General features: G+C 34.6%; 1 protein-coding gene across 1 annotated transcript in view; it reads left to right on the top strand.

The window, feature by feature from the left end:
- Positions 1-18,129, top strand: part of LOC145936301 (uncharacterized) — a 137,377-nt gene extending 119,248 nt beyond the window's left edge. Inside the window, exon 6 of the mRNA XM_083038388.1 lies at positions 17,963-18,129. The gene's annotated coding sequence lies outside the window, so the exon portion shown is untranslated. The remainder of the gene's footprint in view (positions 1-17,962) is intronic.
- The last annotated feature ends 526 nt before the right edge of the window (positions 18,130-18,655 follow it).

Here is an 18,655-nt window from a genome sequence, read left to right as displayed (position 1 = left end):
TCGCCTCTCGCGGTCCGGAAATTAAATACTCCCTAGAGAACGAAATGGGAGAGAGGGAAAAGGGAAGGAGAAAGAGAAGCATAGGAAAGGCCGCGTGATTTCCCTCTGCGTTGCATCGAATAGGTTGATACTTCGATCGGTCCAGAAATCCAGGACCATCACAAAACTTTACTACGTCCATAAGAAGCCAATGCGGGAATGAAAGAGCGGAGGGAAGTTACCCTTACGTCCAGAACCGGTATCTCGAAAGCGTCCTCCTTGTCTTCCGGAAGCCTTGTCTTAAGTCGCTGTAACAAGGGATTCTTTCTGTTCTCTAGTTTCTCCTCATCTCATGACGATTTTTGTAATTAACTCTGTTATGTGCTGTATTGCGCAATATTCCACAAATTGTTTATATGGTTATGTCTTAAAGACATAAAAAGAAACTGTACTGAAAAGAAACATCTAATGATCATTCTATAATTTAATGAAACATATAATTTTAAAATTAATTTTTTTTAATTTAAAAGAAAAATAGTAAATATAGAATACATGCTTTTACTGTTCACTTATGACTCGCGTTATAACGCAGTAGATTCTTTTTAAGAATACATGTATATTATGCGCGCGAGTTCTATTACCTTGACAAAACGTAAAAAATTGAAGAAAATGGAATTCGTTCTCACATTTTGCAATGTTGACGTCGGCGTTATCGATCAATTGAAAATTGCAAAAGTTCTATCGTACGTAGGAACGAAGTTCGTCTGCCAAGACGACGGACGGAGGCGGAAAACTCTCGGGTTTCCACCTCGCTTCGAGGATTTGGTTTCAAATTTCGCTCGCCTCGTTACTGATCGAAAAGCAGAGCGCCTTAATCGCGACCATCGGATGGCTAAAAACGCATTATCCAAGTTTTCGTATAATCGATCCAGTTTCCGCTGCCAACATCCGCCGCCCGCAAAGCCTGAAAACTTTCTTACGGCTTGAGGAAAGCATGTTCGGTTCAGTTGGAAACACGATAGCTTCAGACATGTTGGATCAGACAGCTCGCTATAATTCGCCTCAGAACTTGCTTAAATAACAATTTACGATGCTTTTGTAGAGAGCGAAAGTTTCTTCATAAAAGTAAATAATTACTCTCATAAGTAACGTTATATCCGTAAAGTTTTTCGGAGATATGCGATAGCAATCGTAATAGTCACAAATATCTTTGCCCAATTTATTTTTAATTCAATTTAATTTATTATTAAATTAAATAATTAATTCCAAACTAATATTAAAAATTTTTTAAAGAAATATATATGAAAAAGTGATAGAACTGTTTATGTAGCGTATTAACTATCCTTAGAAGGACACATGTAGTCAAAGATACTCGGTATACGACGCATGTAATTCAATCGACATAATAAAGAAGAAACGCGAGAAAAAGTGGACGCGGATGATGTCGAAGCCCAACAAATCGGTTGCAGGCCAAATTGAGGCAAGCTAGAAAAATTGCGGAAATTGCTAGAAAGAGGGAGAGAGATAGAGGCAGTCGCTAGACTTAAATTAATTCGCTTGGACGGACGGAGACGCGGACACGACTTGGGGTTTATATTGGTGCAATTTCTCCTCCCCTGCCTCTGACATTTCTCTCTCCTTTCCCTCTCTCTCTTTCGCTTCCTCTCGCTTTCGCGAAGTGTTTCTGCGAGGGCTGACTGACAAGGTTTCGCCATTTCCGTGACGCGTCCGGTAACGAACTTCGACCTCCATAACTGGCGAAACACTTTGCGCGACTACCGCGAGCTACGAGCTTCTTCGTTGTATTTTTTTCATTTTTCTTTTAGTGTTTTGCTAGCGTACAAGTAGCATACGCCGGTTAAATTAGCAATTAATTAGAAACTGAAATTCTTTAGGTCTTAGGTGAAGATTTTGTCTGATCAATTAGTGATCTCACCCCTTAAAATATATAGCATATTAGTTATCTTTCTGTATATAATTAAATTCCATAAAATAATTATAAGAATTAATTCACGTTGTAAATTATCATTGTTATTACAATCTGGATAACAAAATGCGTAAATTCTAAATACATTTATTAATGTTTTCTACGAAGAGAAAATAAACGAGGCTAAATTATGAAGAAATAATTAAAATCTGCGAGAGAGAAACATATATGATTATTCAATATGCATGTGTATGTTTTGAAAGTAAATGATGTACTGGATGTTGGAGGAGTTTTGTGGTTAGCACATAGAATCAGTGAGGCAAGATTCAAATTGGCTGACGCTCTGGTTATCATACCAACCAGACGTTCAGCAGAGACTTAGTCTTCCTGACTTAACGCCCTGGTCGGCCGAATTCAGCGAACCAACTCTAACACCTGCTCGTCGAGCAGCGCAGGCCGCAACGTGAGAGAGTTAGGCTGTAATCTAACCTTGTCAGATGTTACAGCGATTATTGTTAATCCTGAGGTATGTAAGAGGATTGCAGATTTTCGAGCCGGAAGATGAAAAAAATGAAATAACGGACGTATATATGAGAATAGAACTTTACGTATGAGAAACTTGTTGGAAATACACGATGCGTAGAAATATTTATATGACCAGCTTGAAATTTATTTTCTCTGTTTTTTTCTTTTTAATTCATTGACATCATCTTTGAAGTTTTCTGCATCTTTTCGCGTAAGATAACAACTCGCGGTTAATTTTGTTTTAAAGTTAGTTTGCGGTTCCTAGATCCTGGTGAGCTGCTATGCACTTGCTATTTAGTGTATATAATTAATTTATACTTGTAGCTTCCTTGCGCGTAATTATAATTACATAATATCAAAGGGAAGAGGTATAACGCCCGATGTGTAATATATGCGATGTAGTTTAAATTGAATCTTAATTCCTGATGAGATTTGCGTCGATAAATTGTGCCGATAAATTGTTTCGAGAAAATTGCCAAGTTATACCTTTTTTTTAAAAGTGACATCTAAAATAATATACAATTTGTACTTATATAATCTAGAAAAAAATTTCTCAAGCAACTGACATGAAGTTGAATTGTCACGCAAATTTTTATGCAAATTATTTGTTTGGCAAGTCGCGCAATTTTCCATTCAATTATAAATAGCATGCGTCATCGTAAAATTTCGCGTTTCGTGAAAGGGGATTGTTCCGTTCTTCGTTATTCCGCTCGTAACCTACGTCGACCGAAACTTGGGGCTGTTTTTTCTCTGGGGCACGACGTCTCTTTTTAGGCTAAGAGCAGGAACTTTCGATATAACTTTTCCTAACCGGGTGACGGTAGTTGTGTCGGCAGATAAGACGCTCCTCATAACCGCGCCGGGATTTCACGAGTTGAAAGTTTCTTCCCGAGAGCAAATCCGGCTACGTTCCTCCTCGCCCCGAGGCAACTCGGAGTTGCAGTCCCTTAGAACGTCGACACGATCGAGAGCAGATTATTCGATCAAATTATCGCGTCTGTAATTTTGTGCTCGTGTTGGAGAAATCAGAAAATAACAGATCCACGTGAAAAATATGACAGTTTCATGTAACGAAATGTAACCGGATTCACCTAATCATTAGAGAAATAACATGAGTTATCCTTTTACAAAAAAAGGATCAGAGAATAAATATATTTTTTTTAAATAAAAATGCACAAAAATTTTAAAAATTTATAATGGTAAAATCCGATGTATTCTATACGTAATAATTTTTGCGAGATAGAGCATGCAATAATATAAATTGCAAAAACAGAAAGAATTATTTTATCGCTTAAAGATGTTCTTTTTATAATATATAAAAAAGATATATACATGTATAATAAATATAAACATAAAAAATATATATAATAAAATAAATAAGAAATAATATAGGATAATAACGCGTTAAAGATACTTCTCTTAGACTTCCTACGTTGTTGCTCGGTATATATAGATTTTGTGCAGAAATTAGAAGATTGGGAAGAAGACTGCATTGTTGGTGCATTACCCTTTAACGAAGCCAAAGTACCGCGAGCGAGCGCAGGCGTTCGACCTGGCAAACAGGATTGGAAGAGTTGGGATAACGGGCGTATCGTGAAACTCAATATCTTGAGTAACAAGCGTGGATTCAGTTTTCTCTAATGGTCGACGTCGAACGAATGCGGGGGTCTGGGGAACGACACGTTCGAAGATCCCGGGGAATTTGTCTTGTCTCGCAGAGAGACGCGTGAGAGGAATGACGAGTGTCAATATACGAGTCAACTGGTGGTTCGTGGATGATCGAAGACGGAATATTTCCATCCGCACATTTCTGCTTCCCGATTCGTAGAATATTTGTGATTTCAGCGAGTTGGTGACGTAATTTATATCCCCTTTCGAATTGATTTTTCGAAGCTCGCCGGAGTATTGATCGCGGATAATATAAAGCCGCGAATGTGTCATTCCCCGTTTCATTTTAAACCGTATCAGGTGCTGTTACTTACTAAATCAATTCTGTCTAATTTTACTATTACATATTCGGGCGATACCAATCCGTCTGTTCAGGAGAATTATACCGGAGTGGTACAAACACAGCTCAATCGCGAAATTAGAGCACGGTCTTTATAGATGCGCCGTCACGGGGTGTGTAACGTGAGCCAGATCTGTTCCAAGTAAATCAAGAGAAAATCAATAATGATACGTACTGATCGATGGTGATAACGGAAAGTCATCACGTAAGAAATGATAAGATATTATGACGAAGCTCTTTCTCTCTCGCACGAACTTCTTTATTAATCTTTTTTCATCATGTTCGCGCCTGGCGAAGTAATTTCGTCAGGATGGCTAACAAATATACCGGTTATTAACCACCATCTTGCTGACCATTAAAAGCATCTTCGAATCAAGCACGTTTATCTATCGGATTTTTCATTCTCTTGACAGAGAGCGAGTTTTGCCTTGTTTTATTGGACGCCAAGTATATTAAAGGTATATTAAATTACGAACAAGTACGCAATAAAGATTTCATAACTGTTATTCTTGGAAAACTTCCCGCAACATCCTGTCTTTAGCAAAGAGGAAAGACTGTCCCCGCCGCTAAGAAGTACTTAAAAAACTTTCAACCGCCGGGCCGTTTAATAAAAATTAATTAGCTCTCTTTCTCTCTCTCTGTGCCGAATGGATATCTATAAACTTTTTGCGATAGATCTACCTTGCTGCGTTTATAATTGCATCAAACTTTCTCTGATAGCTCTTTCGTTTTATCTCTCTTCTTGAAGTAATTTAAAGTCCATCTTATAACCCGTTTCATTCTCAAAATATTTCGAAATATAGAAGTTTCCATATAAAAGCAACAAAGTAGAAAATATACTCTGTATTCAATTAAAAACGCGGTGGACTATGGTTTTATTGTTTTTTTATTTCATTATTAATTGTGGTTATACACTTGAAATCAGTGAGTGAAACAAAGTTAATTAAACTTACTACTTGCTATTATTAAGTAAATTAAAACTATATATATATATATATATATATATATATATATAATGTCAATATTGCTTTATGACGAACAATCCAGGGTTATATTAAAATTGTTATATAATCGATTCACATTAAAAGTTCAAGATTAAATAAGCTGGTTGAGTGGAGATGCGTATTATAATTGCAGATACATATTTGAGAAATAAACAAATGTAATGAGCAAACAAATGTTATGAATTGGGTAAAAAATGAATTATATTTCTCAGAAAAAATTTATTTTAAATGTAATTAAAGGGATAAGAATAAAAATAAATTTATTTAAAATTTATATGTATATATGTATATAATATTTTACTTATAATTTTTTATTAGTATTTACAAATTTAAGTAATGAAATTTAAAAACTTAAATTTAAGTAACAGAATTTATAAAAATATACATATAAAAATAATTTTTATATTTAAGTAGCTTATGTTGAATAAAATTTAACATTAAAGATATTAAGAAAATAAATAAATTTATTTTCAAATAGATTAAATAGAAAAATTATAAATAAAAATATTTTTATAAAAAAAATATAATGTTTTAGATTAAACTATATAAATGTAATTGAAGTAAAATTGATATGTATCTATATATAAAATTCGATTATTTGGCAGAACACAGAAGATTTCTTTACGCAATAGATCTGCCAAATGAACGAGCTCTATATATTAGCTATTCTCTTTAAACAATCCTGCAATAAGGATCTTACATAACATATCGCAGCAAAGGATTCTTTATTATTCCGAGATGCAGCGTAGGTTGACTCCTTCATCTTCGAGTTTTTCTCTGTCTATTTCTTCCTTTTCTTTTCTCATCGATTTTCATTTCCAATTCGAGTTTCGTTCTCGCGTTCGCTAACGAGACACATCAAACCTCCGACTGAACTTTCCTTCGAGAAATTTTGTCAGTCGTGATTAAGACTCGGAATCGTAAATGCTGGAAGGAGGGGGGATACGCGATAAGAAAATTTAATTCTTCATTAAGCACCGGCGTAACTTCGCCGGACAGTTAATTGTCGTCCATTCGTAATAATTGGGCGACTGCGACGATAGAAATTGTAACGAGGTGTCCAATGGGAGAACCCATTAAAATCGATTGATGCAATAGAGTCGCTGGATTGAAATAAAATTCATAATTATCGGTCTCCATTCTTCGGACTCATCAATTCGAAGGGTTTTCTACCGATTAATCTTAATTGACGTACCATGAGTGTGCAGACAAATGTATTATTTCTTAATATTTCTCGGAATTGTACTTACCTTTTTTTACAACTTCGGTTTTGAATTATCCAGAGAATTAAAAAAAAATTGTACGTCATAAATCTATTGTTCTTTCAACAAGTGACCCGTGATATTTTTTTTCGATAAAATTTCATTTACATATTGGATTTGTAGTCTAGCGCAGTAATAATGCTTTTGCTACAATACATTTCTTTGATGCGATTGCTAGCGGTAGATGGCAGATGGAAAAATCCTCGGCCATGGAGTGTCAAAGAAAGCTGTTTCTCCGGAAAATGTTCGCGTTTTTCCTGCAAGGTACCGCGTAAGCTTGTTCCATTAGAAGAGCCAGCGCGCGGAGCTCGCGACAAACAACGTTGCATTTGTTATCTGTGAGTTTACCGGCTATGCCTCGCGTTGGATGCACTGATCTTAATGCGATGGAACGTCACCGGGGCTTCCACAATGCCTGGTACGAATAGAGCGACAGGATGTTCGTTCGTTCGGCTCCATTATCGGAAGACTTATCTTCGCTCGCCCGATTGATTCCTTCCGCGGTCACGAAGAGGCGACTGCGTGTGCGAGAGCTCTTGTTGGTTGAATCTTTCATTGTCACAAAATTTTTTTGCAATACTGCTAGAATATTAGCGTATGTTTTTCTCCCTATTATTTTTATTTCCATTTATCGCGCCGGTTTATTTTGCTGGAAGTGGTATGTGGCACGCCATATATATATACTTTATAATTAATTCCCCTCTTTCGTATATATAATTGTGTACTCTAAAATGTTAAAACAATCAATAACAGTGTGTATGGCTTAGGAATAAAAATATTATTTGTGTCGATATTTTTCCAATATTGTGAAAATTTTGTTTGTTTATTCATTTTGTTAATCTTTTCACTTGTTTTTTTATTCGTTTTTTCTTGTTGATTTTACTAATTTTTCGATACGAATAAAATTAGCATTATTTTCTTATATTATCTATTATCATTTTTTATTCTATTTTATTATTAGTAATTTATTAAAATCATAAACAATTCATATAATTAGTTATAAAATTTTATTTATTTAGCTTTATTTTCATAGAGGTAATATTAATTATTTATTATTATTGATTATATTATTATAGTTTCCAAATATTAATTTAGCAGCGCTGCAATATTTATTGAGTTATATCTATAATAAACTGATCAATTTTTATAATTTCTTAAGCAATAAATGCATTTCTTAAAATATGTGATATTAATATTATATCAAATTAATTCAAAGTTAATGTTTACTTTTTATTAATTTCTGAGAATTAAGAAAAGTGCTATGTTTGTAGTTAATTATATATGGATAATTTATAACACTTGATAAAACACTATATACAAACAACTCATCAGTAATAATTATTTTACACATCATTTATTTTGTGTGTAATTCAGATATAAAATTATGTAAACACTGAATATTGGAATTAGCATAAGTACGCAATTTTTTTGATCGGTTTTTTGATTACTGAAAATATTTATTTAATGTAAAGTACGTATACGTCATATTGATTTTATATATCCCCATCCGTGCAATATTTTTATCGTTCGTATATACGAAGCCTGAGATACGCCCAATAACGGCACAGTTGTTTGATCGCGTTACACGGAAAAATTCGCAGAATATAAGAAAACTGAGACTTTTAACGCAACGCATTATTGCCAAGACAGCGTATTCCTCGAGTATACGAATGTGAGCACGAAAGGTTGTAAGAGTTACGAAACGCGGTGTTAGTCGTACTGCCGGAAGACGAGGGAAACTACGGATCCGGATGTCGTCTACGCCGCGCCGGGAAGCAGGAAATCGTATCGTGATCGATAAGCCGTTTTATGCGTGAGGAAAAAGGGATGTCTGGGAGACTTTTAGATATAAAATTATTGTCAATGTCATCGTTAGACTTGCAAATCAATCGGTGACTCATTCGTTTCGTATTTGAGAATTATTTGTAAAAAATCATTCTTAATTTACAAAATTTGATTGCTTATAAAATTTTTTGAGACTTGTTAAGTGGCTAGTCGTAACCATTTTGAAACGTTAATAAATTAATTAATATCTAATTTGTGATAAAAAGAATATAATTTTGAGTTTATTAAACAAATGATATTAACCGTCGAGTAAGTAATTAAAAATACCTTTCATAGAAATTTAATAAAAAATATATAAACATTCTTATTATAAATAAAATATCCTTCTCTTTTTGCATCGAAATTTTATTAAATCTGTTTTCTCGTCAACCTTCAAATATCACAATCCGACAATCTCATTTTATCTAAAATAACATATTTATTATATAACAGTACAAATACGTATCACTTTTAAAAAGAATTGTTCAGTAAATGCTTAAACGAATAAAAGTAGAGAACAGTGCGATGCTTTTCGTGTCGCGCAATTTCGGCGTAAAATGTAAAAAGAGCAGAGAATCGGCCCCGCGCGCACTATAATTTTTCGCAAATATATGCAAATAGTCTCGCGGACGTAGGACAGCCTATCGAGAGGTTATCGCCACGGCTGATCTGCCGAGCGACGTCCCCAATTTACGCGAGCCGTGCACGCTCGAAGCTCGCAGAGGTGTGTTTACGGCGAGGAGATTTACCGGCACCCCGGGGGTGAAAACGATCCCGGAACGTTTGTCGGCTACCCGGACAAGACGACCCGCTTGCACTCACCTCCTCTTTCAACCCTCGCTACCTTTCGCGTCTCTTTCGGAGAAAATACGATATATGACAGGCGCGTTGTATGGACAATATAATTTCTCTTTCACACCTCCGCCAGAAGCACCGCGTCTGATCTTTCAACGAGTTTACGTGTTTCAGCATTTTAAAAAATTTCTAAAATTTACACATAAGCCAATTAAAATTAATCCATAAAATATTGATATATGATATATGATGGGTACGTTGTACGTGAACAATTTATTTTATATGAACAAATAAATTAGACAATTTAATTTCTCTTTCACACTTCCACCAAAAGCACCGCGATTGTCTTTTAACGGGTTTGGTCTTTTACGTGTTTCGGCATTTAGAGAAATTTTTAAAATTTACACAAGCTTGACTAAAATGACATATTTATATACGATATATGATAGATGCGTTGTATGGACAATTTAATTTCTCTTTCACTTCCACCAGAAGCACTGTCTGGTCTTTTAATGAATTTGTGTTCTAAAATTTAGAGAAATTTCTAAAATTTGTACAAAATATCAATAGATACATAAGATATATAAAATAAATTTAACTTGTATATTTGATTCTCTATATTTATTTATTATACATATATATATATAATTATATAATTATATATTATAATTTTGTACATTGCAAACAGTAAAGATCAATGTTTTATAATTATTCTATTTTTGTTATATAGTGATGTATTAAATAAGAAAATTAATCTCACAAATCGATTAAACATAATATTACAAATTGATTCTCCATTAAATAGATTATTACATATTTTCACATTTCTACAACTTTTTCACAGTATTGATTACCTCGAACTCTTTATGTGTGTGCAATATCGATGTACACTTTTTTACGATTTACCAATGACATTATTTTTTTATTGCCCGTGTAACTTGATACTCCTTAGTTTTAATTAATGAACAAATGCAACAATGAAGAATATATGTCAGTTTACTCAATGAAGCTTTATTTATTTATGCAGCAGAGTCTGTGTATATTTATGACGAGTTGTTAGTATTATGTTTACCTTTGTCATCTTACAATGTACTTTGTATACTATACAATTCCATAATTTCTTTAATTAGGCGAGTTGATTTTTAATCAATCACAATGTAAATTTTTCTTATGAGTGCTGCTTCTGTTTTGCATATATGTAGGTAACGATGAACTTGTTTCAATCCGCTTGGATATTCGGCCAGAGGCGTTTTCTTCACAAGTATTGTAATACGTCACGAGCGCGCGCGTTTCAGGCACGATCGGTTCGTCAAAATCAAAAGGTGACCCCGTCTAGAAATAATCCGCCGTGCAAAAGCAAATTGAAACGTCGGAACGTGCCGCATGTAGATTAGACCAACTGGTTATATTCGTGCTTCTCTCCCTTTTCGATCCGCCTATATCTGGACAAGCGCGTCAGGCAGACCGACGACGGCCGGTCGTACACGCGCGATTCCGTATTGAAGAGACACGTGACATTGAAGACTATGAATAGCGAGGGACGAACCCTTTTGCCGAATCAATAGTCATTCCGCGGCGGTCTCACGGGAGACATGCAGGGTGCCTCGAAAGAGAGGTACACGACCATAGAATGGCAGGTTTAGGACCTGGACTTGCGGGTGCATGATGAATTTAAAATACTCTTCTAATTTTACATGCGCACTGAAAAAGAAAGAAATAATTCTTTTAATGCCTGGGGAACATTGCGTTAAAAGAAATGGGTTAAAGGAAATTGGAAAGTCGGAAAAGAGAGCCTAAATATTTCGTCGAAATGTGACATGTAATAATTTTTCTCCCTCTTTTCGTTTCTCTTTTCGTTTCTCGATCGAATAAAGTTTCGTCGGAGCTAACTAAAGGATGGAAATAACGTTTGCGATGTATTAAAATTCCACATGGGCAGGGGACTCGTTCGGGAAGGAAAAGATGGAGAGGTGTCCGACGCTCGCGCTTCTCCTTCGAGGACATCGATCCTTCATCGCCGGGAGACGAGTGCTGAATTTCTTTCACTATGGAAAATACACCGACGGCAGATTGGATGCGACGTCGTTCTGCTTTTCTTTTGCCTCCTCCCGACACAGCATCCCTGTATGTACTTACTTAACTCGGTCATTGTCTCCTAAAAAAATATGATTGATCGCGAGCCAACTCCCAGACTAGGTGGTGCGGTTAGATACACATATACCTCGAAGCTTGATGTTTGCGGATCCCTTTCGTAGAGACAGTTGACTGCACACACATACATACACAAATGAGAATGCATAAAAAAAATTCAAGCAGACACGCAAAACTGACCGAACGTAAATGTGTTTGTGATAGTTTGTCCGCTTTTACTTACTTTGGTTTTCTTTTCTTTTATCGTAGATGCTACACACACTCTTTCATTATTTTCCAGTACCCGCATTAAAGTACTCGCTTTTTGTGCGCTCTCCTCTCTCGTTTTCGGCTGTACGTCTTTTCTCATCGTTATGCATGCAGCCTCATTTTCCGCTCGACTGGAAACCGTCCTAATCGATTTCTTGTTCTTTTTCTTTTTTTTTTTGGCTTGCGCGTCAGCCCTTTTGCGTTGAATCGCGGTTGGTTGGAATCGTTCGTTTACACAGCGCGAGCCGACCGCGATTCATTTCGAATCTATCGTGCGCGATAGAAGCCGGGCGGATATCGGAGAAACGAGAACGTGGCCTGAAAGAGATCTGCAGGAATTGGAAAAGATCGATAAGCATTAATCCACATTCGTCCGTTTTTTTGGATCTACTTTCGCATTATATGTACTTAACTCGCTGATATGGTCCCTTTATTTAATTATACACACATATACATATATAATATTGTATGTGTGTATTCTCAAAATTAAAGTAACGGATATCGGAGTTTTTTTTTTAAATTCAGTTATCAAAGCTCGTTTAAATTAAATCGTTAAAATCTTGTATTAAATTCTTTTCAATTTGTGTTTACATTGGGAAACTTGTAATAGAACTTAATGTAGAAGAATTCAAATTATTTAACGTCACTTTTAATTACAATACATACATATTGTATTGTGTGGTTCATCTATCGATCTTTAAAATGTATTTAGATAATGCTTTATTTAATAACATTATTAATATATATATATATATATATATATTAATAATGTTATTAAATAAAGCATTATCTAAATACATTTTAAAGATCGATAGATGAACCACACAATACAATATGTATGTATTGTAATTAAAAGTATATATATATATATATATATATATATTAATAATGTTATTAAATAAAGCATTATCTAAATACATTTTAAAGATCGATAGATGAACCACACAATACAATATGTATGTATTGTAATTAAAAGTGACGTTAAATAATTTGAATTCTTCTACATTAAGTTCTATTACAAGTTTCCCAATGTAAACACAAATTGAAAAGAAATTAATATATATATATATATATATATATATATATATAGAGTAAATATATTAGACGACAGTGCGAAACACTGGCGGTTAAAAAAAAAGAAATGTAATAAAGGAAAAACAATTTGTGCACGCGCGTGAGTGTTTCCTTTGTATCATAGTATCACGCGCTCTTATTTCATCGCGCAACAAAAGTGGCGTGGCGAGAGGAATATATGGGACAAAGAGGCACATAATGAAATGCGTCCGAGTTCAAGCTTGATGTGCTGCAGGAACGACTATAGAGATCGGGCGAGAGACCAGTGTGCCTCTGTACCTTTGAGAGAGTGTCCAGTCGCGGAATTCAGCCGTGATTCCGGCGACCTTTGTTCTTCGCACATCTGATAAGTACTCTTCGTTTTACCCTTCGTCTCTTCCGTCCAGAATCTGGTTCTTTCGAGAGAGAGCAAAGTGCTATAGGGGGAATAGAAATAGAAAATAGACGGATAGGCGAAGCGAGAGAGGGAGGACGAGGAGAGAAGGTTGCGAAGGAATTAATGGCGAAAAAAACGAACGAGTTCGCCACGTGAAAGGCACGATCCGGTAATTAACGTCGACGAAATGACTTCACCGTCCACCCCCTGCCTCACCCTCTTCGCCATCAACCCCCGCACCTCTTTGACATCCCACATGGGGTTCGACTACCCTCGCGTACGCCGTATAAGTTCCGATTCGTCGTACTCTCACGACAATGATGGACATATCGCGCCCGAGCAGGCCGATCCTCGTCGAATCGACGTGACAGAGCGGCCAGCATTTTGCGCGACTTTAACGATGCTTAACGCAGATTCGGCGCCGGTTGCCACGCATGACGCGGCGATGAGCTGGCAGATAATTGTAGATTTCGAGAAAATTGCAAGCGCTGACAGTGTGCAGACGTGTTACAAATTATTAGACTCGAACATATTTTGAAATTAGAGTTATGCTTTTTACGTTTTTAATAGTCACATTTATTTAAATTTTATTTTTATAAGCTTGAAGATTTTTTTATAATTTTTTGATGTGGAGATCGCAAACATCTTTTTTAGTGGTGGAAAGAGAGAGATTGAGAATTTTTTATAACATTTTTTTATAATTGTAATAAAATTGTAAACAAAATGGCTAAAATAATTGATTGTTCATTGTTTTACAGTTTATGGCATGTCCTGTTGTTTGTGAAAAACAAATTTTACAGTTTATTTATTAACTAAATAAATTTATATTATACGAATCTTGTTTTCGTGAGCGTAGAAAAATTAAACAGAAATAAAAGTCGAATTTTCTGTTTACAATTTTCATGTATTTAATAAGTATTTATTACTGAACTACTAAAATATATTTATTCATACTTATTCGCACAAAATCAAAGTACTTTCTAACTACTTATTACATGTTGTACAGCATGTTCTTTTATTCACTTTATTCACTTTAATAACTTTTTATTTTTCCCTCTACGAAAGTAATGAACAGTGGAATGGATGATACCGATGAATTTGTGAAATTTTGCGACAGTGAAATAGAATAATTAATTATTCAACGTTTAATCAGCCCCTAAAATACATTTTTGACGTGTCCCATAAGGTGAATAGCCGTCATTCATGAGTCTGTTCAAAACTTGCTCCGAAATGTTCTTTCAATTATACATTCACAATTTCTTAATTAAGCATTTGCATATTTGCAAACCGCGAAAAAATATTTCCAATTTACTTTATTACTAAAGTGAATTAGATATAAGTTTCCAGATAAATCACACTATTAAAAAAATTTATAAAATTTGTAAATACAAAACGGCATTTATTTTTCGAAATAATCATTTGTTTTAAATTTTATACAAAAAGGGATTTCTTTATTAAAATAATAAATGCAAAGATTCATTATAAAGAGAGATTTATCCTGATATCTTATTTAGATTATTAAGAGTCAATTTTTAACTTGATCAGTCTCCAATCTTTTCTGGTTTGTCGACATTGATTTGATTTCTCTTGCAACATCTCGCGTGCGAGCTTCTCAGTCAAAGAGCTATTTTTCCGTACGCGGTAAATCGGGTGGGAGAAACGGTCGCTTTTTATGGTGTACTCGGCACAGATTCAGAAGTAATTTGCTTCGCGAGCAGTCATTTTGGCCGCTCGCGTCCTACGATAAACTGCCGTGAATCGTCTTCCGTTGTTCGACATAGAACCTGACTGCAGTTCTCTGAAGACGCTTCGCGGTCGTAACTTTACCGATCTACACAAGGGAGAATCGTACCTTCGTCGTTGGCGAGTGCTTCTTCCAGACAGTAAAAGTCAACGACGGTATGTTACGAGATCACATCCACGAAAAAAAGGAAAAAAACGTGTTATCGAATCTGAGTATCCGTCTCTCGCTTCTGCACTTTTCGCGGATTTCTTTCTCGGCTGTTTTAAACAGTTTGCACGCGATGCAAAAAATTAAAAGTTTTAAGCTTGAGTGCTTATTAAGTTTAAAAATACGTGACATTTTATTATTTATATATGCATATTCATTTAAAATTTGATTTTTATTGCTTATGTCATTTTATTTATTGTCATATTTCCAGGACACATTAATTTAATTTTAATGACAAATTTTCTAATCAATCTTATTTGGGTAAAATATCGAGTTTTTGAACTTTGCGATAAGACACGAGAATATTATCAATTTTCATAAATTAAATTTCGTGGAAATTAAATAACAAGACACATTGTTCATATAGAATCGAGTAAACTTTAACTTCCTTGATTATTCACGCGAATACTTTGAATGAAATATTAAAAAATTATAATTTAAAAATAATAGTTTAAAGATAAGATAATTTAAAGATAATATAAAATTTTCCGTAATCAAAATTTGATTGGAAAATTTAGAGTGAAAAAGTAATCGCCTTTCAACCTTTACGTTTTCTTTGATTATAAAAATTTCGGCTTCGTTGTCTTTATAGCTCAATATTGAGGGCCTCTTGCCGATTACACGTGGCGTCATAATAAGAGTACAGCAAATCCGTCGCGTAATCGAGAAGAGAAAGAGAGAGGGAGAGACTCCCTGCTTGGAGTACCCCTCGTGTACAGCATCAATCGCGGATATCGCATCATCTCCATCTGGCCATAAAATCTGCTGTACCTCGTTAGCCACGCTTGTTACGTCCCGCACCCCAAATTTATTCCCGCCGCTTCGCGGACCGAAACGAGCCCGCACCGTGCGCGTAACGTTACCCACCCCTAATTATTACGAACAAGACCTTACAAATGTTTCAACCTCGACACTCTGGTCAAAAAAATAAATTTGCATATACTGTTTGTCAACGTATCGTATTAATCTGTCTCGAATCGCTTCATTTAGTACAATTTCGATTGATTTAAACTTGATCCATTCATGTGTAATATGTAAGATAATAATATATCAATTTTTATAATAAAATCCTTGGTTTCAGCCATTTATTATATAAAATACCCGAGGTTATAAATGCAATACAAGTTAAACTTAATTTTGATATCAGCAAAGCAAATATTTAATGTAATAATTTATTATATTTTTGAAAGTTACAACTTGATCGCGATAATTAAAGAGAATTTTTCTTAAAGTAAATTACACTTGGAATTATTTGAAAACAAAATTTTATGTGTGTTTGTTTTTGCAAATTATTTCAAAAATAATTACGTATTTTAATTTTTAATTGGTTATAATTAGAAAACTATTAATAATTTATGTAAATGACCGATCAGTCATTTTTTATTACAAAAATTATGATTGAGCGAAAGTATCATTTTTGAATTTTATATGACGTATTCTCCTTTACTCATATGAAATATCTATCTACTACACTTACGAGAGAGAGAAGAAAACATGCGATACAATAAACGTCAAAAGATTAACGTACTCTCGGTGACCTTTGGAACATATTTTTCATATCCTGCAGAAATGACGCACCCGCGTTGACGTTCACATCCTTAATGACCGATTGTAGACCGTCGAGTCGACAAATTGAACCTGAGGCTCATTTGCTTAAAACGTATCGCGGGAATTACTAGCGGCGTAACACCTGCTGCTCCATTATAATAATTATAACCGGGCCGTCGTAATTTATTACGTCGGGTATGTCGCGCCGTTACTTGCGAAACTCTATAGATGTAAGTAATATAACGCGCTCTGGTTGCCAACAAATATGCTGTGACGCAGCGTGTTAGAAGAGCTTTTTACACATTTTTAGCACATAGTCAAAATATGAAGTTAAAATTCCTTGTAAACAGACTTTAAATTCAAAACTTTAATTTATACTCTTATAAATTATAATTATAAGCTGCGTGTATGTACACAAGCGAATTTTTTGAACAATATTCTTCCTCTCCAAAAATATTTAAAAAATGTATTTAATTGTGTAGGTAAATTTTAAACAATGAATTTAATTAATAATAGTAATAAATTATGTGTGTAATAAATTTAATTAATATGTATATATATTTAATTAATATATACATGTAAAATTATGTTTTTATAATAAAAATTGTAATTAAAAGATATATTTTTTTAATTGGCACACTTTTATGTCGAAAATAAATTTGAATCAGTTATCTGCATTAATTGAACACTTATCTATATTTCAGTAATTAATTAATGATAGTTATTAGTTAATTAATTTATGAGATGTACCTAATTTATGACATGTAGTCAGCATTTTACGTATTTAATTTTAAAGTTTCTGAGGGATTTTTTCTTAAGGAATTACAATAAATAAAATAAGATAAATCGGAGCACTACAGCGGTCTGAAAATAAGGCAGAAATGTGTAGCGAAAGTCATTGAATGAATATGCAGTTTCAATACATATACATATACGTGTAAATGTATACTTGCTCAATTTCGCAAATGTGTTTCGCTAGCCTATCCAATCTGTAGCGGAGGCTGATTGCACAAATGATAAAGTTGCAAGGCCACGCAAGTTCCCAATTTAAAACCTGACAAATGCCGCGTTCGAATATCGCGTTTCCGGTTACGGCCGACGATCAAATGGACGCAGAGCAAAATTCGTCGGAGATAATATAGTGAAAAATGGTTTTTATTCTCTAATATAATTCGACACGATCTCTTTGTCTATCTTTTTTTTTTTTCAGATTTTTATATTTTTTATATTTAGTTTAATACTTTATGGAAGAATGTCTACTGACCTAAGTTTTTTTGTTTTTGTTTCAGGTATGTAATCTTCAGTAGTTGCGCCATTATGCAATAAGGAGCATCAACTATTATTAGTGCATCAAGTTGCATATATGGTATGTGTTATAAAAGACATTCTATTTTATTCTTAATTAACAATTTAATTAGCAGTTAAGAATGATTAGGAGAAAATGTCATGCAAAAAATACGAGCAATTTTTGTCGATTTTATGGCAATATTTAGAAAGATGAGAATAGAAACATCTCGCGAGATCTCCTTCGGAAAATTATTATACTTGAGATCATGTTCCTGTCAGTCAGTTTCCTATTGCATGGTCGCAATCATACACTAATATGCACGGGACGAGAATTGCAAACGACACGCGCACAATTTTGTACGCGAGCATAACGGACGACGGACAGCGTTTGTGTGTTGGCGATAAACTTACGTTTGCATAACAAATTTGCCACGCAAGCGTTTATCGGCCGGTAATTACTTTTGTATCCCGGAAATATTTGTATTTGGCACGCGACGAGTTTTGCGCGCGCACGCGCGCGTTTATTAGTACACGCGCACGAAAACAATAAGCGACATGAGAGGGACGATAGAGGTTGAGGGGGGGCGATTTTTACGTTGCATTTTGAAATATCACGTTTCGGCGTGGGACGAGTACCTACAGCGTGTGAATTATATTTCTGCGTCGGAAGTTTACATTTCGGATGATCGATACAT

This window comes from Prenolepis imparis, unplaced genomic scaffold, assembly GCF_030444845.1.
Source record: "Prenolepis imparis isolate NDT839.2.m4 unplaced genomic scaffold, iyPreImpa1.0 SCAF_5, whole genome shotgun sequence".
Taxonomy (NCBI): domain Eukaryota; kingdom Metazoa; phylum Arthropoda; class Insecta; order Hymenoptera; family Formicidae; genus Prenolepis; species Prenolepis imparis.
The sequence above is the reverse complement of the archived record's forward strand: the minus strand, read 5'-3'. Positions and strand labels throughout refer to the sequence as shown.